Raw genomic sequence first — 23,871 nt, 5'->3', positions numbered from 1 at the left:
AACACTCAGTAAAACCAATATCAACTTCTCAACATTTTTGTCTCTATTGAAAGTTCAGGTCAAATACCTCATCTATCAGTCTTGAAACACATCACTGTCCAGCTCCAGGTGGGGACCTTTATTTCCTTTTCATGAATTTCCCCCCTATGTTTTTTTCATAATCTGTGATTGATTGAGAGGTACAGGAAGTGACTCGCTCCCTTCACAATGAACACATTGGTCACATCTGTGGTTGGTAGACAAGGCCATCAGAAGAAATCAAACTCAATTTTCATGATCATCAAAAAGTCATAATTCAGTGTTCATGTGTGAATGGACTGAAGACTGAATTTACTAGAACTTTAGAATAATAAACTACCCACTAACACTGCATGATACAAAAAGACTACTGTTGGCAAACACCATGCTGTCTCTCCTCCAATGATTTCCATTACATGATCTTTCTACATGAACATTGAGTACTCTACCCAGGTACTGTTCTAGACATTCACTGCACAGAGAACAGAGGAGTCATACATGAATGGACCCAGGTACTATTCTAGACACTCACTGCACAAAGAAATTAATGGACTTCACAGTGCATTCACTAGGTACATATTTTGGGGTGACATGTCTAATATTGTTTCTGATGAACCCATCTGCCATCGGGGCATTACCCTTCCTCAGAAAAACAAACCCCATGAGACCAGTGACCCAGATGTAATATTCTTTCTCTGGAGAGGGTGAACATACCATTAGGAGTCTAGACAATCAGGGGATGTATAGGGGGCAAACAAGTCCATTTCTGTGCATTTTTATACATAATTAACCATGGGGTTATTCTAGCAAAATTCTGCATTCGGTAGTGACATATGTTCACAGTAGCCTAGTAGTTTGGGCGGCACTTATTATGCAACCAGGGCGACCCAGCTTTGATTCTGCAGATGCCACATCAAACCATGACAACATAGGTAGAGACTGTTCCTTCACCAAGCACCCTGCATCAGAAGTCAGAGTCACTATAGTCCAGTGATTTTTCTACATTTTTCACAAGGGTCCTGTGGCTTTCCAATTGGGAAAAATTGTCGACATTTCAGTCAAATTGGGTAAAATCAATTTTATCGTAAATAAGTTTTAAAATCATATCATAACATTATATCTTTATTTTACACATCTGATTATCTTTATTCAAAAATTTTCAACTATATTCTATCCAAATCATCATTCCCATAACTCTTTGTTAAGTCGTATACATAATTCACACCAAATGTTTATTGTTTTGAAATACATTTTTCTTTCATAATTTTATTATTGGGGAAAATGAAAGCTAAATTGCGGGGAAAATGACAATTTTTAGGAGGGGAAAGGGTCGAAATTCGGACCCAAAATGGGCCTTAAAAATCACTGTAGTCTATCAGAAATAATCTTAAAATAGAGGTCCCGTGTCAAGACAATCATTAGCACGAAGAACCCCCCACTAACTGTCCTACAGCCAGCATCATGTAAAGGTCAAAACACTAGCACTTTAACCAAGTGAAAAATTCTGCAATGGGATGCAAAACAATGTCCAAGCAAATAAACAATCCAAACTTTCATTTACACTTCATTTGTCCATCTCTAGATGGCCTACACACTCAGGGTGCATGCATTCAACATTGGAGCTGTTGAGGAGTCTGGAATGTGTTCATAAATGGGGCGCAGGGAGGAACCCTCCATTCCCACTAAACCTATAGTGGATAGTCAGGGCCCAGTGAGGAACCCTCTATTCCCAATAAACCTATAGTTGATAGTCAGACTTGAAAGGTCTGTAATTGTGGCACCATCCTCATTTCAAATCAAAATTATATAGCTTGAGCATACATCACGAATATTCTTTTATATAAACCAGCTTGTTCTTAATGAAATTCATTTATCAGATAAGCAAGATTTTAACGACATGACAACTTTGGCCTATGATAACCATGATAACTCGCGTTTTGGGGTGGTTTTTTGTTGTTCTTTTGGTGTGTGGTGGGTTTTTTTTTTTTTTTTTTTTTACATCACCTTTGCTACCTCTTTCAAAATAAAAATATATTAGTGCATTCTCATACCACAATGTACAGTAAACTGGTCACCAGTGTTCTAGAAGGGGCCCAGGTCGTCTGACTACGTTTTGTTTACATGATTTCACTACTGATATTTCAATGACGTTTGACCACGAGCACCAGAACACATTAAAAAAAAATATATATGCCTTACTTCCTCAAAGGAGAAATTTCACTGTCACAGAAGTATCACGTAATCCACTTCACTACTGGATATAAAACTTCTCTAAAAAGTGATTTTCTTCGGACCTATCCCAATCGATAACTCAGAGGGCATGCAACTTCGCGCCAACGGTGTAACTTACCAAATAGCACACGGGCCGTGACTAAATACGCTCCACAAAACCGGTTTTGCTATGACTGTCCGAATTTTTCCGTATATTAACTTTAACACGTATGAATGTTGCAGTAATCACTTAAAAAGTTTACAGACTGTCACAAGAAATGGCTTCCACCCGCAATCTTCACCTGATACAGGTGTGTCGAATGCAGCGACATCTGTTGGAAGAATGAAAACAATTTTGTGGGCGGTGCCCTATGCGACGTAACTGGCTACTTGATTTTAATAGTTTCGGAATCCCCTTTTTTTTTTTTTATCCAAGAGGCCAGTTTTGAAGAAAATTTAGGCTCCAGTGTAATTTAAACGTCTTAATAACATCAATATATTATAGTCTACACGTTGAAAATAGTCCTAATCTGATAATTTTTATATGGGCACGTCTATTACAGTTTCAAGTAATTTTAAAAATGCGAGAGTGGCCCATCGGGGGACGGACAAATATTCTCATCATAAATCTGAGATGAGACGTGCATATTATAAACTGAAAGCAGGTTCCTTGTGACTACCCAAACAGACTGTCAGTATTAATTACATTCTGAAATAATTAGAATTATGATAAATCACCGCTGTAAATGACACATAAAATTATATGTTGCTACTATCCCAGGTGCTTGGGCTCAGGACCCCCCACCCCCACCCCCACCCCCGGCCCCAACGGATAACCTATACGAGTTGAATTTTAAAAAAATTTAATTTATTTATAATACGTCAACAATGTCTTACATGCCTCAAAAATCTAAAATAACTCAAAATAAGCCCTCTTCAAAAATTACCGTCACTGGATATCATAACTTACCTTTATTGACAATATTACCATGTCGGCATATGCAGTCATGAACATTGATAACCATTAAAACTAAACACAGATTAATGCACACTAAAACAAGGTTTACAAAATCCAAAAATACTGCATTTTCGGTCGGTAACTAATTGCGTTTTTATGAATGTATGTTCAGAATGAGCTTTGGTCTCACAAATGCTCCAGCAACATTTCAGAGACTCATGGAAAAGTGCATGGGAGATATGCATTTGAGGGAATGTCTTGTTTTTCTGGACGATGTTTTGATTTTTTTTTCCCCCAACACTTTCGAAGAACATTGCAAAAAGTTAAAGAATTTATTCCTGAAAAATGTAACCCGATGACAGAGACCAGTCACTCTGAGGGCTATATGTTTTGTTAAAACTATCAGGCTACAAAACCCTGAAATAAAATGAATAGTAATGTATGTATTTAACACTTATGTAACACAGACATTTAAAATTATGTCTCTGATGGGATTTGAACCCGGGTCTCTGGCACATAAGTCCAGCACTCTACCAATCGAGGGTTAACCCACTAACCCGAACTAGTACATGCCAAATATCACCCACATTACCACAATATATCCATTTACTTGTGTATACACCTGATTTGCAATTGATATATGTATATGTACCCGTTCCCCCCTCCCCCCCCCCCCCCCCCCCCCCCCCCCCCCCCCACATGCTGCATCCACATGTAATTTGCAGTCCATGTAACCTGTAGTTAATGTTGTTAACTTTCTTTTTAGAATTTCCTTCTTTATAAACTGTCTTGCTGTTATGCCCTCTGGGCCCAAAATTGGAATAAACTTATCTTATTTATTCATGTATATTCATGCACACATATATATTTAAATGTTCATAGACTTTCTTTCCTTATATCAAAGCAGATTTTCAAGAAACAACAGATCCTACAGCTGTAATATTTGTGGGATTAACAATTTTTCTAATTGGATTATCACTAGTATATAATGTGTTCACATTAGATGTAACACCATTGTTTTATATATTCAGTGAGGGTAATTCTTTTTTTTGGGGGGGGGGGGGGGGGGGGGGGCTGAGCCCAGGCACACAAGTGGCTAGCTACTACTGATTTGCTTCATATACACATACAAACACGCAAATACTTTTGAACCGTCTCGAGGATTCCTTTTTTTCCAGTGACTGACAGTGAGCCTCAGAGGTTGATTTATTTTCGGGGGGGGGGGGGGGGTATATACATACATCGTTCACGTCATATTGTAAATTTGCACACACACACCCCTCCCCAAACTCCATATTGAATGATAATTATTAGCATTATTTTCAACAAATTTAATACCGAAAAAAATGTCTCCTGTAGAAAGCCCTTAAAGGTATGCAGAGAAGGGGAGGGGGGGGGGGGGTACATACTGATAGATTAAGGTCAAAATTAAACAGACGGGGGACGACAGATAGAGGCAGTATGACAGTCACCCATGATCAAAATTTATGTTCAATCATATTGTAATCATAAGCAAGGTTATTTCATCATTTGAAAAAAAAAGACCTCCAGGTTTATACTATACACCATTGTTTTCACGTATCTTTGGATTCCGATATGGTGTGGGCAATATACACCGACTGCATGTTCGTTACTGGAGTGACCACGACAAGGCGACGGAAGAAAGGTGTGAAATAATTTATTTAATATATACTTTTTATGAATTTTAGAACTGAAAGCTGTATTACTTACACACGTAATACAAGCAATGTATGAAGCATGCTACAACAATCTAGATCGATTACTTCATTTACTGACGTCACCTGATATTTCAGATCCGAGTGGAAATTCCATGGATGAATCAATATCTAATTATGATATAAGAAAGTTTTTTTTTAACCAAAAAAGGGGGTATGGGTATTACACATGTTAAGTACAAGTAAACCACATTCGACACACGCACACACACACGCGCACACACACGCACACACACACGCGCGCGAAGAAGAAGATAATAGTTTATGGCGGACTTTAATAAAATGAGTCAGTCTACTCTCATTGAATGGTGCGTTATAAACCACTGTACTAGAAGCAGGTGTGCTGAAAAGTGTAAACGAATCGGGTTAGGAGGCGTTAATCCCTTTATTATGAATAATTTACAAGTTGCATTTTACTTTACATTTTGAAACACATATGGGTGTTCTCTCTTCTAACCGTTCGGTTTGCCCTGAAATCAGGTATAACGCTTTTTTTAAAAGTAATAAATATGACATTCGTTCATTTTGTTATTAACATTACTTTGTATTGAGATAGCTTCGTCTCTTAAAGAGGGGCATGGTCGCGGTGTCTTTCGAATATACCCTAATGTCCAACGTGTTTCAGATGTTCAACCAATATTTCGAAATCAACATTCATTTTGATCAGATCTAAGTTTTGATCTGGTTTAGATATTGAATATTTCACATTGGAATTTGCTTTTGAAAAAAAAAAAAAGACAAACGAAATATCATAAAATCATGCTTTTAAAAAGGCTTTTTGTTTCTGATTTGTTTTGTTCTTATGTGGTAATAATTGTATGTACTTATTTTAGCGTACTTAAAAATTGGTGTTGTCGGAGTTGATGCACTGTTTCAAGTATAAATTATGACTTAGCACTTTGTTTGCATGATAATAGATAAATTCATTTCAATTCTTTATTGACACTAAAGCACATACAAGTGTTGTTAGCCATGTAGTATAAAACACACACACACACACACACACACACACACACACACACACATATATATATATATGTAAAACTTATACGGTACCAATTTTGATGCACCAGATGCGCATTTCGACAAATAATGTCTTTTCAGTGATGCTCAACCGAAATGTTTAAAATCCGAAATAACTATGAAGTTTTAGAGCTAAATATAGCCAAAAACAGCGTGCCAAAAAAGTGGAGCCAAATTCGTCCAAGGATAAGAAGCTATGCATGAGGGAGATAATCCTTAATTTTGAAATGAATTTCTAAATTTTATAACAGCAATTAAACATACATCCGTATTTCAAGCTAGTAACGAAGTACTTAGCTACTCGGCTGTAGAGACCCTCGGGGACTAACAGTCCACCAGCAGAAGCCTCGACCCAGGGGTCATAATGTAAAAACTTATACCGTACCAATTTTGATGCACCAGATGCGCATTTCGACAAATAATGTCTCTTCAGTGATGCTCAACCGAAATGTTTGAAATCCGAAATAACTATGAAGTTTTAGAGCTAAATATAGCCAAAAAACAGCGTGCCAAAAAATATATATATATTGTTTACATTAGTATTATAATTGTAACAATCAGTTTCTAACAGTTTTCTAAGTATAAAGAGGTCTCTGATATATAAACAAATTTCTTTTGTAGAAACAAAATTAAGAGGATTCAGTAAACAAGATACAGGATAATCATATGGTATTTTTTAATACCTTTTTCATATATATGTGTGTAAAGGACAATCAAGTAAAAATAATGTTGTTCATCTTCAACACTGGCCTTACTATGGTAGCAAAATCTTGTTTAAAATTACAATATCTACCTGTTTCTATATATTATATAACTGATAACTAATAGAGATTTTGATATTTTAGCCCAACCAGTATATCAGCACGCTTGTTTCACCGTTAAAGCCGCCAAAACAGGAATCTCGCTAAAATAAGTATTTAAGAATGAATAGATCTCTATGCATGCACTCCAATTAAACTCTTCGTCAAATAATCTGTCATCGGGATTTCTGACTAAAGATGAAAGGGCCCAATATTGCTTGTGGATAAGTTTTGATATATTCTCAATAGTCACATTTATTATATTCATCTGCAAAAGAATGGTATACGATAATTTTGAAAGCAGTAGCGAATAGTTTTGTACTTACTACATTTTATAGTCGCTGACATCAGCATGCACATCTAGACACAGTTGTAATTTAATTTTCTGTGGGGTTTTATTGTAATTTAATTTCTGTGGGGTTTTATTGTAACATGTCATCACTTCATATTTTGCTAAAGAATAGTGAAACTTTGAAATTAAGAATTTTGCACTTTTTTGGTCGTCGCTATGTTTGGATATTAAACGGTTACTACAGCAACAGAAGGTCGATGGATTCTAGTTAAACCGGTACTTCAATCCTTCTATTTCCAAGACAGCACAAACAAATTATAGATAGTCATTTGCTGGGGGGGGGGGGGGGGGGGGGGGGATCTGGGGCAGATTCAGAAAATTTTTCAATGAGGTGAGTGTGTTGCCTCCAAGTTTGTACTTTTTCCGCTCCAGAAGGAGGACGATGTTAGACCCCAGAGTGACAAAATAGACTATTGATTTTGAAATGTTCAATCTAGCGGGGTTTTCCATGGAGATCCGGGTTAGAATCACAACTGAGCATAGACCTAAATTTTGCAGGCCCCTTCATCGGCAATGCATGGAGACGGTCTCCATTTGAGTGAAATATTCTCGAGAGGGACGTCAAACAACATACAGTCAATCTATCAACCACCTGTAACTTCCCTTTAGATCCGCCATTGTTTCCAGGGCGGATCCAGGAATTGCGGTTACGGGGGGGGGGGGGCACTTTATGAGGCAGGAGGTCCTAGGGGCCGCCATGAGGTCCCCAGTGGGTCCAGGGGCGAAACCCCCGGAAGCTCCTGGATTTTATAGATTTTATAGGACTTGAAATATGTCTCCTATTTAGTCATCTGAACTATTTTCTATTATTTTTTATAGGATGAAATTAATAAAATGACACAAATTTTAAGGGTTTTGGGAAAAATTAAGTTTTCCCAATAAAGTAATTCAAGAAATCAAAAGATTTTGTCATTTATTTCTCCGGGAGTGGAAGAAGTTATTGCTTCTTTTATCGTTTAGTACATTTTTCTAAACAAGATACCACGATTTACCTTAAATTTGAAAATTTTAGGAGGGAGCTCGCCGGCTGCCCCACCCCCACCCCCACCCCCTTAACCCGCCACTGGTTTCCATGGTATGTGGAAATTATTATACCCTGCGATATGCAGTACATTCTGAAAATGTTCTTTTGGTTTCCTGAGAGGACCTCGGAAACTCACTTACTCGACCATATAAATCATCTACCCGAAGACCCTTCCAAGGAAAATCCAAGGATGCGCCCCAAAAGAATGTTATCTGGGAATGTGGCAGAGAGTCATTTGAATAAGGTCATTTCAGAACAACATTTTTACACAGACGTACAACAATCAGGTTGAAGTTTCTTATTTCAATATTTTTATTGAATGGACTTTTATTTCACATATATACAATGTAAAGCTATAAGATTTCCTAATCTGACTTTTACTGATGTCATAAAAGAAATCATCCATTGAAACACATCTCACTCTCGCAGTACACTTTTGAGCCCTCGTTAATTATGGGGTGTAAAATCTGTAGGAGAGCAGTTCTCATTACGATGTTTGATATCTAGGGAAGATTTATACAGTTCTCATTACGATGTTTGATATCTATAGAGAGATATACAGTTCTCATTACGATGCTTGATTTCTATAGGAGAAATATACAGTTCTGATTACGACGTTTGATATCTATAGAGAGGTATACAGTTCTCATTACGATGTTTGATATCTATAGGAGAGATATACAGTTCTCATTGCGATGTTTGATATCTATAAATAGATATACAGTTCTCATTGCGATGTTTGATATCTATAGAGAGATATACAGTTCTCATTACGATGTTTGATATCTATAGGAGAAATATACAGTTCTCATTACGTTTGATATCTATAGGAGAAATATACAGTTCTCGTTGCGATGTTTGACATCTATAGGAGAGATATACAGTTCTCATTACGATGTTTGATATCTATAGAGAGATATACAGTTCTCATTACAATGTTTGATATCTATAGAGAGATATACAGTTCTCATTACGATGTTTGATATCTATAGAGAGATATACAGTTCTCATTACGATGTTTGATATTTATAGAGAGATATTCAGTTCTCATTACGATGTTTAATATCTATAGAGAGATATACAGTTCTCATTACGATGTTTGATATCTATAGAGATATATACAGTTTTCAATACGATGTTTGATATCTATAGAGAGATATACAGTTCTCATTGCGATGTTTGATATCTATAGGAGAAAAATACAGTTCTCATTACGATGCTTGATTTCTATAGGAGAAATATACAGTTCTGATTACGACTTTTGATATCTATAGAGAGATATACAGTTTTCATTGCGATGTTTGATATCTATAGAAGAGATATAGTTCTCATTACGATGTTTGATATCTATAGGAGAAATATACAGTTCTCATTACGATGTGGATATCTATAGAGAGATATACAGTTCTCATTGCGATGTTTGATATCTATAGAGAGATATACAGTTCTCATTACGATGTTTGATATCTATAGGAGAAATATACAGTTCTCATTACGTTTGATATCTATAGGAGAAATATACAGTTCTCGTTGCGATGTTTGACATCTATAGGAGAGATATACAGTTCTCATTACGATGTTTGATATCTATAGAGAGATATACAGTTCTCATTACAATGTTTGATATCTATAGAGAGATATACAGTTCTCATTACGATGTTTGATATCTATAGAGAGATATACAGTTCTCATTACGAAGTTTGATATCTATAGGAGAAATATACAGTTCTCATTACGATGTTTGATATCTATAGAGAGATATTCAGTTCTCATTACGATGTTTGATATCTATAGAGAGATATACAGTTCTCATTACGATGTTTGATATCTATAGAGAGATATACAGTTATCAATACGATTTTTGATATCTATAGTGAGATATACAGTTCTCATTACGATGTTTGATGTCTATAGGAGAAATATATAGTTCTCATTGCGATGTTTGACATCTATAGGAGAGATATACAGTTCTCATTACGATGTTTGATATCTATAGAGAGATATACAGTTCTGATTACAATGTTTGATATCTATACAGAGATATACAGTTCTGATTACGATGTTTGATATCTAAAGGAGTAATATACAGTTCTCAATACAAAGTTTGATATCTATAGGAGAAATATACAGTTCTCATTACGATGTTTGATATCTATAGAGAGATATTCAGTTCTCATTACGATGTTTGATATCTATAGAGAGATATACAGTTCTCATTACGATGTCTGATATATATAGGAGAGATATACAGTTCTCATTACGATGTTTGATATCTATAGGAGAAATTTACAGTTCTCATTACGATGTTTGATGTCTATAGAGATATATACAGTTCTCATTACGATGTTTGATATCTATAGGAGAAAAATACAGTTCTCAATACGATGCTTGATTTCTATAGGAGAAATATACAGTTCTGATTACGACTTTTGATATCTATAGAGAGATATACAGTTTTCATTACGATGTTTGATATCTATAGAAGAGATATAGTTCTCATTGCGATGTTTGATATCTATAGGAGACATATACAATTCTCATTACGATGTTTGATATCTATAGAGAGATATTCAGTTCTCATTACGATGTTTGATATCTATAGAGAGATATACAGTTCTCATTACGATGTTTGATATCTATAGAGATATATACAGTTCTCAATACGATGTTTGATATCTATAGAGAGATATACAGTTCTCATTACGATGTTTGATGTCTATAGGAGAAATATACAGTTCTCATTGCGATGTTTGACATCTATAGGAGAGATATACATTTCTCATTACGATGTTTGATATCTATAGAGAGATATACAGTTCTCATTACAATGTTTGACATCTATACAGAGATATACAGTTCTCATTACGATGTTTGATATCTAAAGGAGTAATATACAGTTCTCAATACAAAGTTTGATATCTATAGGAGAAATATACAGTTCTCATTACGATGTTTGATATCTATAGAGAGATATACAGTTCTCATTACGATGTTTGATATCTAAAGGAGAAATATACAGTTCTCATTACGATGTTTGATATCTATAGGAGAGATATAGTTCTGATTACGATGTTTGATATCTATAGAGAGATATACAGTTCTCATTGCGATTTTTGATATCTATAGAGAGATATACAGTTCTCATTACGATGTTTGATATCTATAGAGAGATATACAGTTCTCATTACGATGTTTGATATCTAAAGGAGAAATATACAGTTCTCATTACGATGGTTGATATCTATAGAAGAAATATACAGTTCTCATTACGATGTTTGACATCTATAGGAGAGATATACAGTTCTCATTACGATGTTTGATATCTATAGAGAGATATACAGTTCTCATTACAATGTTTGATATCTATAGAGAGATATACAGTTCTGATTACGATGTTTGATATCTAAAGGAGAAATATACAGTTCTCATTACGATGTTTGATATCTATAGAAGAAATATACAGTTCTCATTACGATGTTTGACATCTATAGGAGAGATATACAGTTCTCATTACGATGTTTGATATCTATAGAGAGATATACAGTTCTCATTACGATGTTTAATATCTATAGAGAGATATACAGTTCTCATTACGATGTTTGATATCTATAGAGAGATATACAGTTCTCATTACGATGTTTGATATCTATAGAGAGATATACAGTTCTCATTACGATGTTTGATATCTATAGAGAGATATACAGTTCTCATTACGATGTTTGATATCTATAGAGAGATATACAGTTCTGATTACGATGTTTGATATATATAGAGAGATATACAGTTCTCATTGCGATGTTTGATATCTATAGAAGAAATATACAGTTCTCATTACGATGTTTGATATCTATAGGAGAGATATACAGTTCTCATTACGATGTTTGATATCTATAGAGAGATATACAGTTCTCATTACGATGTTTGATATCTATAGAGAGATATACAGTTCTGATTACGATGTTTGATATATATAGAGAGATATACAGTTCTCATTGCGATGTTTGATATCTATAGGAGAAATATACAGTTCTGATTACGACGTTTGATATCTATAGGAGAAATTTACAGTTCTCATTACGATGTTTGATATCTATAGAGAGATATACAGTTCTCATTACGATGTTTGATATCTATAGAAGGAAGTAAAACAAATTGTAGAAAACCCAACCAGAATAATGGATATTATTTTGCAACAGACACGAGAATCACTGCCACGGGACATGGTGCTATTCCAATCAATCTAAGTGATTTAATGTGTTACCAACTTTACCAGACGATGATAACAAACGGTCATTAAAAAAAAACACACAGTACAATACAAATCCGTTCGTTAAAAAGGCGGGTTTCAGAGAAAAACTGATAAATGCAGATTGGAATTCTTTGTTGCTTCAAATGATGCATAGATAGCATTCCAGAAATCTTTTACATCCGTTTTAGCGAAAGTGGCCCCAATCAAAGAACCCCAGTTGAAACAGAGAAAAGAACTATGGATTATCTGAAGTATCTCCAGGGGCAGATCCAGGAAATGCGGTTACGGAGGCACCACTTAATGAGGCAGCGGGTCTGGGGTCGAAGCCCTGGTGGGGGCCCAGGGGGCGAAGCCTCCGGAAGCTCCTGGATTTTACAGATTATAGGGCTTGAAATAGATCTCCTATTTAGTCTTTTGCACTATTTTCTATCATTTTTTTATGAGGGGAAATTAATAAAATGACGCAAATTTTAAGGGGTTTTGGAAAAAATTAAGTTCTCCCAATAAAGTCATTCAAGAAATCAAAAGATTTTGTCATTTATTTCTCCGAGAGTGGAAGAAATTATTGCGTTTTACATCATTTAGTACATTTTTCTAAACAAGATACCACGATTTACCTTTAAGTTTGACAATTTTAGGGGGGGGGGGGGGCTTAAATCCGCCACTAATCACTAGTACTTCAATGATTCCCATTACTTACATCTGCATTTACTTGGTAAATGTGTCACCTTAAAGTTTAAATTTGTGACTTTGTAAAATTAAGATACCTTAAGAAACAAAATTAACATTTCATTTGTTTGTTTGTAAACTTTAAAATACTCGGGTCTTTGTTTACATAACATAGAGTTAAAGCTAAAATATTACTTTTATCCTTGCATTCAGAGGGTCAACATTTTGGCTGTGAACATTGAATGAGTTATATTTTTAATGTTTGACATCAAAGATGAAAAAAAAAATCTTTAAAAAAAACAACAACAACCCGTGAACCATCCTTTAAAACACTATTGTAACACCTTTTTGCTCTGAAAACTATCGGCGAAGACGTTTTCAATGAACTTTCAAAATCAAATGTATTGAAAAGTGCTGGCATTGACAACATTCCAGCCAGATTGATCAAAGATGGGACATTTGATATAAATATTCCCATAACATACGTGATCAACCTTTCTAGTTCGTTTGAGATATGAAAATACGTAATGATGTAGTAGAGTCAAACCTCTGTATAAGTAAAACTGTACATTCCGTGAAGGGAATTACAGACCAGATAGTATTTAAAGTATTAAAAAAAAAACATTAGGAAATCTTTATAGATACAGCTGTATGTACAGCTATTCAAACAAGAACAATATTTCATATGAATTTCAATCTGGTTTTAGAAGCAAATATTTAACAAACGTATGTTTTTGATACAGTTGTTTGACCATACCAAATGATCAAATACGACAAAAAGATTGTTATAATGTATCTTTAGAAGGCGTCTGACACTGTTTATCATATTACAGTATGCAACAAGATCAACTTTATGGGTATTACTGAAGAGTCACTGGAATGGTTTACCAACGGTAGATATTACCTTTCTGACAGAAGGCGTTATCATGAATTTGTATATTATGGTTAACGATGTGTACCAGATTCAAGGCTAGTCAGCCGTGGTGTAATACAGGGTAGCATTTTGGGTCCTCTACTTTTCTTTTATGTAAATGGCATTGGAGTAAGCTTGCATCCAAAATGTAAACACATTCTGTCTTCAGACGTACGGTTGTACGTAAAGCCTCCCCTCTAACACCACGGGCACTAAGCGCTGTTTTAGACCAATACATATATATGCGTATTATAGCTTGTTGACAACACTCTATTCATCTTGGGAAAACAGAATGTATTTTGTATGGGTCCAAAGAAAATTGGAGTTGAAAAATATAGACTCCAAGTAGAATATCCAGTTGTTGTAAAAGACAGTTCTCTATCTGGCGAAAGTATTGTGAATACTATTGTACAAGACGTACCAGAACCCCCCGCCGTGACCCCTCTCTCCCTATAATGAAAGGTGAAGATAACGAACAGTGATCAATATCATAACTCCTATAAGCAATACAAATAGATAGTTGGGCAAACACGGATCCCTGGACACACCAGAGGTGGGATCAGGTGCCTAGGAGGAGTAAGCATCCCCTGTCGACCGGTCACACCTACCGTGACCCTATATCCTGATCAGGTAAACGGAATTATCCGTAGTCAAAATCAGTGTGCCAAGAACGATCTAATAATCGGTGTGAAACAAGTCAGACAGTATTTGACCCAATGATAGGTTGTATTGGCAAACTAGATCGTTATAACGACCATAGAATTTGCGAAATGCTGACTTTAAACAAGAATGTTGATACCCCTGCATCATCAACTTGTTTGTCAGTAGTCGGCCTCGATTTAAAAACTGATTATACACAGAACAAGCTCTTGTGTATCGAATCAGTTGAGAGATATAAACACTATATGCAGATGATAATGGAATATTGCTACATAAACATGGGAAGTTGACGATGGAGAAATTGAAACCACAAAGTTGAGTTAGTTTGCCGTTGATACCTACTTTTAATAAAATATCTAAGTATGAAGCAGAAGTGGACGACTCTGTGGTGTCTTTTATTTCGAATTGAGGGTGAAGATAACCAACAGTAACTCGCCTTTGTGATATTTTTATTATATACCACTATCCGTGCATTATGGTGATTGATTTGTGCCACTTTACAATTTTTCGTTTTTTCGAGGAGAAAAGACGATAAAACGAAAAGACGACAAAACGATAATTAGCGACTTTTCGCCTCGAAATAACGAAAAGTCGAAAAGACGACAAAACGAAAAGACGACAAATTACAGGCGAAAAGACGACAAACAAAACCCGCAAATTTCGATTGGCGTTTTGTCGTCTTGTCGTCTTTTCGAGGCGAAAAGACGACACAACGATAATTAGCGACTTTTCGCCTCGAAATAACATAAACAGGACAAAATACAGATTTTCCCGTTATTTTGCTATCTGATATTCCAAGAATTCAATATGAAATTTACTGTGTTTTCAATAATTATTAATTATATTTACAAAAAGGAAACAGCTAAAATCAAATTATCTTTTAGATATGAGGCAGCAAAGCTCTGGAACTCTTTGCCAAACGATGCAAGAAATATTACATCATATAATCTACTCTCAAATTATATTCAAAATTGGTGTGGGGAATTAAATTGTAAATGCAGCTCATGCAGATTCCAGCCTCTCCTGCCTAAATCTTAAAGTTTTGATCTAACTTCTAACTATGCTTCTAAGCTTACATGTACAAATTTAACTATTATTTTTACTCCGCTCTGTCTGTTAGGTATGCATATTTATTTAGTCTATGTATATATCCATATTTTTATGTTTGTGTTGCAAACTGTTTTCAGTGCTGCATGTGCATCTTAATATAGCTAGTCCCTGTGTATATATATGCATGACTTGTGATGTCTGTATACATGTATACATGTATGCGTCCTGTTTTATTTCAAATTTCTGTTTTTATGTCTATGCATGCAATTATATATCATTAGTACTTTGTGTTTTTTTAATGCTATATAGTCGGTTAAAGAGCTCTTAGCTCATGTTTATTGTTACCTGTATATAGTTCCGACTTTAAATAAAAATTACTTACTAACTTAGTTCTTATGTACTTGTATTCTACTGAAGAAATCTTCTTTTTTGTTGTTGTAAATGGCATACCAGGCATGTTGAATTGGAGGTTGGGGTGGGAGGGGTACCTGGTCTCTCCCCTTTTTACAATTTATTTTTCACGTTATTTTTACATAAAAATCTCATATTTTCTACATGCAAAGTTCGATCGATTTGTCCCGCTCCCTCTTTTCATTTTTAAAGTAGTAGTGAAAGGTAGTTGATGTTTGAAGTGCTGAATTGAAGAATACGCGCAATGAACTAACACCCCCCTCCCCGTCTACAATGCATAGGATAGTGAGATTTTGGCAGAAGTACCCTGCATCCATTTTTTTCCAACTTGTCAGTAATTTCAATTTCATTGCAAGTGTGAAATAAACTCCGGCTTCCCCCTCCTCAACTTCGTAGTGCTTGGGGGGGGGGGGGGGGGGGGTAGTTCATTTTTATCATTTGTGAACTGTGAATTGAATAATACGTGCAATAAACTAACTCCCCTCTTGTGAAGTAGGGGAGGGGGAAGGCAAAGTTCACTTCACACTTGCAATGAAATAAATCCTTAACAAGTAAGAAAAAAGTGGATCTAGGGTACTTCTGCTCAGATCTCAATATCCTATACATCGTAGAAGGGGGATGGATTTAGTACGAAAGCCTATTAGTATCATATAAAAAATAATTTTACATTCCCTATCTCGTAATTACGAGAAAAGATCTCGTTATTACGAGATAGTTATCTCGTAATTACGAGATAATTATCTCGTAATAACAAGAAAAGATCTCGTAATTACGAGAAAAGATCTCGTTATTACGAGATAATTATCTCGTTATTACGAGACCAGATCTCTTTATTACGAAATAATTATCTCGTTATTACGAGAAAAGATCTCCTAATTACGAGAAAAGATCTCGTAATTACGAGAAAAGATCTCGTAATTACGAGATAAATATCTATATTGTCGCCGGCCGCGATAGATGGGAAGGGGGGGGGGGGGGTAAGATAACTATAGGTATCTCTGTAGAGAATATGTAGCTGTGGTTAGATGCTGAATTGTTTAATGCGATTGAATAATTGGAATTCTTGTACGATTCCAATACCATTTTCAATGGAGGCCGTGATCGCCTTTTTGTTAATCTCATTAAATGATTACACGTTTTACTTGTTGCATTTTATATATTGATAAATTTCAATTTAAGATATCTTTAATATGAAAATATCATTATTTTAACAAACCACCATCTAGTGCTTTAAGTGTATGCATGCATCTTTTGTTTTTACTATCTTAGTAACATGCATGTACAGGACTAATGCCATCTCTCTCTCTCTCTCTCTCTCTCTCTCTCTCTCTCTCTCTCTCTCTCTCTCATGCACTCAATTTAAGTAACCAATGCGAAATGATTTGATCATTAAAAATATATGATGGCATTGATCAATAAAAAAGAAAAATATTGCACACACTTGCATAGTCTAGATTTGTAAAAAATAAAATAGATAAATAAAAATCCAAAGTTAGTTCAAGAAGTCTCATTCCTACATGTAGATCAGTACCTGATGCTACATGTACATCTGATAATGGTGAGGGTTTGTGTCGGTACATATTGTAGAAGGAGTCATGTAACAACTCTATTTAGCATCGTTCGCCCCGTATGCGGGAGGCCAGGGTTCGAATCCCGGCCGCGACAGACCTAAGTCGTTAAAACAGGGTACCTGTAAAGTGCGAAACGAAATCGAAACGAAATCTACCGAAACGAAACGAAACCCACCGAAACGAAACGAAATCTACCGAAACGAAACGAAACCCACCGAAACGAAACCTACCGAAACGAAACGAAACAGATTGTATGATCGAACTCTTTAAATTATAATAATTGAAAATGGTATCTAAGGCCCCTGTTAAAGTTACCACATATCAATAAAATTCGCCTCCCCTTTGATGTAGGCTTTCGGCTTGACTGATACAAAGTTTTAAGAGTTGGAAAGGGGGGGGGGGGGGTAAGCACAAAGTACATAAATACCTTGTGCAATTAGCTTCGGATCCATAAATTTCAGAACGGAAGGTTACAGTCTCACAGGTCAGAGGTCTGGGGAAACACATTAAACGAGGGATGGGGTCGTCGGCGTTGAATCCGATTTTGGGCATAAATACATCATTATTTTTTGCTCTAAAGACAAATATATGTATACATGTGGATATTGTGTATTTGTATGTAGTATATCAAACGGTGAATTCTGAATATGTCCTCCCGTTCTCTTTGTGATTTCTGCTTAAAATCCCCTTGTTCATAAGCCTTTTCAGTTTACAAAATGCCGACCTCCTCCTAATATTATTGCAATAAAAAAAAATCCGTTTTCCGTCCCGTTTTCAATTCCCCGTCTTAGCAACATCCCAAATGTATAGAGTTTTTCCATTATTGAAAGTACTCGCACCACAGCAGTTTGAGATAAAATAAGAGGTTAAGAGCTCTTCCTGCTTTCAATTTTCTCAGACACCAGCTTCTTCAAACAATGTATCTATGCCCAAAGGCGGATCCAACGTCGGCGACCCCACCCCTCGTATAGTGTGTTTCCCCAGATCTCTGAGACTGTAACCCTCGGTTCTGAAATGTATGAATCCGAAACTAATTGTACATGGCATTTAATCAACTACAGATATGTACTTTGTGCTTACTCCCCCCTTTCCAACTTTTAAAACTTTGTAACAGTCAAGCCGAAAGCCTACATCAAAGGGGAGGCGAATTTTATTTATATGTGGTAACTTTCACAGGGGCCTAAGACACCATTTTTAATTATCATAATTAAAAGAGTTCGGTTATACAATCTGTTTCGTTTCGTTTCGGTAGGTTTCGTTTCGTTTCGGTGGGTTTCGTTTCAGTAGATTTCGTTTCGTTTCGGTAGATTTCGTTTCGTTTCGTTTCGATTTCGTTTCGCACTTTACAGGTACCCGTTAAAACAGGCAGTGACAGTTTCATCGCCAAACGTTCGGCATCAGGTGTGAATGTCACGGCCCGGGTCCTCGGAGATTACCTTAAAAACGGATGACCTGTGTCACAGTAGGTGTGGCACGCTAAAGAACCCTCACTGCTCAATGGCCGTAAGCGCCGAACATATGCCTAAATTTGAAGCCCTTTACCAGTCTTGGTGACGTCTCCATATGAGTGAAAAATTCGTTAAACATGATACAATCAATCAACCATTCCTAAATCATGCGACACCGGACGACAATATGTACCGTCATACACACTTTGAATAAGATTATTTCGATTTCCTGACCAATCAACAAAGAGGGAAATAGTATCAAACGTTTCCAAGATTATCCATAAGCTGTGCAACTCAGCTTTATATCAATATTTTCTCGTAATATACGAGAACGTTTTCTCGTAATTTCGAGATAATTATCTCGTAATTACGAGATCTTTTCTCGTAATTTCGAGATAATTATTTCGTAATTACGAAATAATGGAATGTGATTTTTTTTTTTACATGATACTAATAGGATTTCGTAATTTAGGGTACTTCTGTTCAAATCTCAATATCCTATACATTGTAGACGGGGAGGGGGGTGTTAGTTCATTGCACGTATTCTTCAATTCAGCACTTCAAACATCAATACCTTTCACTACTACTTTAAAAATGAAAGGGGGGGGGGTGCAAATCAATCGAACTTTGTATGTAAAAATAACGGGAAAAATAAATTGTAAAAGGGGGAGAGACCAGGGCCCCTGCCCACCCCAACCTCCAATTCAGCATGACTGGTATAACATCTACAAAAATTTGTACATAAGAACTATAACTTAATTTGTTTCCTTTTTGTAAATGTGATTAATAATTATCGAAAACACAGCAAATTTCAAATTGAATTCCTAGAAAATCAGATAGCAAAATAATGGGGAAATCTGTGTTTTGTCCCCTTTCGACATTTCGTTATTTCGAGGCGAAAAGTCGCTAGTTATCGTTGTGTCGACCTTTCGACAACCTATCGTTTTGTCGTCTTTTCGCCTCGAAAAGACGATACGACGACAAAACGCCAATCGAAAAGACGACTTAGGTCGCTAATTTGCGGGTTTTGTTTGTCGTCTTTTTGCCTGTAATTTGTCGTCTTTTCGACTTTTCGTTTTGTCATCATTTCGTTATTTCGAGGCGAAAAGTCGCTAATTCGTGACCCGGCAAGGTTTGTATGAGTTCAATGTAATGCCATTCGGGTTCTGCAATGCCCCGGCAACATTCGAACGTCTTATGGAGACGGTGTTGTCAGGTTTACAGTGACAAGTATGCCTCATCTATTTAGATGATGTTATTGTGTATGGGAAAACATATGAAGAAATGTTACTAAGCCTAAAATTGGTCTTTGAAAAGTTAAGAGAAGATGGTTTGAAGCGGAAGGCCAGGAAATGCACGCTGTTTGCAAAACACGTGAAATACCTGGGGCATGTTACATCTGAAAAGGGGGTCGATACGGATGTGGAGAAGGTTGAAGCCGTTAAAAAGTGGCCAGAGTCAGTGAACAAGACGCAAGTAAGGTCCTTCATTGGCCTCTGCAGCTAGTATAGGAAATCCATAGCAAACGATATAGCTCGTCCATTACATCGATTGACTGAAGCATCGGTTGTTTTCAAATGGACAAATGAACTTATAAATTGTTCTCCATTCACTTTCTTCAAGTCCAAATAGAGTGTTCCATTTTGTTTTACAGATTGGTTCAGTATCGTTATAGTTCAATATATCATAAATATGTTTTGATTTCTTACAACATGACAATTTATAGATATTAGGTTAAATCAAGGCCTTAAATATAGCCCTTTCATTATTTTTTGTTTTCATCCATGCTTTTACTGTCGGTACTATACCCATAAATTCTAAAAAAAAAAATAAATAATATGTACACAAGGATAAATGGATGAAAATTGTTCATATGTATAAAAAGTACCATCTTCATGTATGATATCATTTACATATTGTATGTTATACTCAAACAGATTTTTATTGAATTTTTTTTTTACCTATCATAATGTTTGGATTTTTAAAAAGTGGTACATCTCCTTTTACCTTTTCTATAAGAAGGCTGTCTTTCTGAACTAAGTCTATTCAAGCATTAAAGACATCTGTCCAAAAGACATTTTTGAGTGTTTTTTTTTTTAAATCTCATGTATATAATCTATTCCACATGTAGTTAATTTTGTCAAATCAAGCTTGGGAATGAAGAGTTCAAAGCCTTTATCTGTAAAGATTAATTGTATCATTCAAATTTTTTTTAAAGATGCAATAAAGGCTTTTATATTAATCATTCGTAAACCAGCCCTGTCACAGGTTCACAATGGACAGGAGAGGGTAGTAGCATATGCCAGCAAGGTTCTCAGCAAGTCTGAGAGAAGATACTGCATGACAAGGAAGGAACTCTTTGCAGTAGTTACATTCATAAAACATTTCAGGCATTTCTTGTACGGACGCAAGTTTCTTGTGAGGACGGATCACAGTTCCCTTCGGTGGTTGATTAGGTTTAAGGACCCAGAAGGGCAGTTAGCTCGATGGCTTGAGGTGATTTCGGCATACGATATGGAAATCGAGCATCGAGCTGGGCGACTGCATGGAAATGTAGATGGGCTAAGTAGAATTCCCTGCACACAATGTGAATAGTTTGACGACTGAGAGAAACCAGATGTGCATGAGGACTGTACAAGAACATTGAACTAGGAGGTTAAAGACGTGGGTACTGCTGAATCAAGCAGTCTAGTAGAAATGCAGGATGAAAGCCGGGATATAAGACTTGTAAAGGATTGGATGGAGGAAGGGAGGCGTCCAAAGTACACTGAAGTTACTGTTGAAAGTTACATGGTCAAGTCACTGTGGGCGCAGTGGAGTAGATTGGCGCTGAAGGATGAATTGCTGTGTCGCATGTGGGAAGTTGAAGGGAGCAACAATACGGCATATCAAATTGTTATGCCGCTCTCACAACGAAGATTTAAAGACATCTGGTCATCTAGGAGTGACCAAGACATTGAACAAAATTCGGCAGAATTATTACTGGCCGGGTCTACAAAGTGGTGTAAGGAGTTATGTTGCTGGATGCGACCTATATGCACGAAGGAAAAGTTCCACTTAAGACAAAGAGAGGTCCAATGCAACCTTTACAAGTTGGTTACCCAATGGAGAGGATAGCGACAGATATCCTTGGGGAATTTCCAATCACAGATAAAGGGAATCACTACATACTGGTAGTGTCGGATTACTTCACCAAATGGACAGAGGCCTTCCCAATGCCTAACACGGAGGCTCAAACTGTAGCCAGACTAATTGTAGAGGATGTAATCTGTAGGTTTGGAGTCCCTGTCTCCGTACACTCCGACCAATGCCGCCAGTATGAGAGTCTTTTATTCCAGGAGGTATGCAAACATTTGCAAATCCGAAAAACAAGAACCACACCATACCATCCTCAGTCTGATGGTATGGTAGAACGGTTCAACAAGACCTTAGCTACAATGCTAAGTAATTATGTCGATGATAGTCATCGGGATTGGGATGAAAGCATACCCTTTGTAATGATGGCATACAGAGAATCGCAACATGAATCAACGGGATTCACCCCAAACATGCTTATGTTGGGTAGGGAATCTGCTACCCCGTTGGACATTATATATGATATGCCTTCATCCTGGACACGGGTCCCAAAGCATGACTGGGTCTGGGTTCTGCTCGATCGGATGGAACGGGTCCACCACTTGGTTAGACGACATTCAGAGGGAGCAATTCTTCGGCAAAAGCATTATCACGACATGAAGATGTCCTATGAGCAATTCATTGCTGGGGACTCGGTGTATGTATATTTCCCCCGAAGGAAAACCGGTTGCTCTCCCAAGTTGACATCGTATTGGCGAGGACCATTCCAGGTCCTAGCAAAAATCTCCGAAGTCCTATACAAGGTCAATTGTGGACGCAACGGAAAGGAACAAGTAGTTCATTGCGACAGGATGAAAGCCTGTAAGGCTCAAGTTCTCAGAGGTGAGGGTACCGAGCAAGGGTTCAGTGACTCTCCAAATATTGATATAGATATCGAAGAACATAATGATGACGTTAGATCATCCAACAAAAATGTTGAAGTTACAGACGAGTTGGTTGCTGAGAACCGACCAAAACGCGAAAGACGTACTCCTACTTGGCTACATGATTATATTCGGGACTAGAACCTTAATTTCAGTTGTATATATGTATAAATTCTATATCCCAGAGCATGTCTATCCTTTGATAGGACCAGTAGTCCTGCTATTGTTTGTTTGCATCAAGAAGGCTGAAATCATTTGTATAAGGTTGTTGTGTTTTACATATTTTTCAGAATGACAATGACGAACACAAAGGTGACCCCCAAGAAACTGAAGGAGATTTGTCCAGTGTGTTTTAAAGAAGTGGAAGGGAAGGATGCCTGGACAGCCCATGTAGTAAAGTGTGCCAGCAGGATGTTAGTGTGCGAAAGATGTGATGTGTCCTTTAAGAAGAAAGAATACCTAGCAAAACACATTAGGTTGAAGCATGCGGAGATCGATACGTCCAAAGAGGCAGAGAAAGACATTCCAGGACCCAGTTGTTCACCGCAGGATGATAGTGACAGTGGGAGTGACTGGGATGAAGATCCAGAAGTTCAATTGGAAGAGACTCCAAAGGAAAAAGAACCCCCAGCAGATAAGGCTGATACAATTGACTTGTTGACTGGACGTACGTACAGAAAACGAACTTCCTCCAGTCCTGTTCAAGCTCCTAGAAAAGTGGTCTGTAGAACCGCAGTGTATCCTGCCCAGGGTGGCGTGGCAGTTGCGACACAGACCGAT

General features: G+C 36.6%; 1 protein-coding gene across 5 annotated transcripts in view; it reads right to left on the bottom strand.

Annotated features, from left to right (window-relative positions):
- The window catches only part of LOC125649793 (spectrin alpha chain, non-erythrocytic 1-like), a 157,580-nt gene that overhangs the window by 102,044 nt on the left and 31,665 nt on the right, over positions 1-23,871 (bottom strand). For 2 of the 5 annotated variants that reach the window (XM_048877569.2, XM_048877570.2), the window contains exon 1: positions 2,369-2,663. The exons of 1 other annotated variant lie outside the window; for it this stretch is intronic. The gene's annotated coding sequence lies outside the window, so the exon portion shown is untranslated. Of the gene's footprint in view, positions 1-2,368; positions 2,681-23,871 lie in introns of those variants that run through there. 2 more of the 5 variants (XM_056165160.1, XM_048877571.2) reach the window with 2 other exon arrangements.

Source organism: Ostrea edulis, chromosome 5 (assembly GCF_947568905.1).
Source record: "Ostrea edulis chromosome 5, xbOstEdul1.1, whole genome shotgun sequence".
Lineage (NCBI taxonomy): Eukaryota > Metazoa > Mollusca > Bivalvia > Ostreida > Ostreidae > Ostrea > Ostrea edulis.
This window is presented reverse-complemented; position numbering and strand designations above follow the sequence as displayed.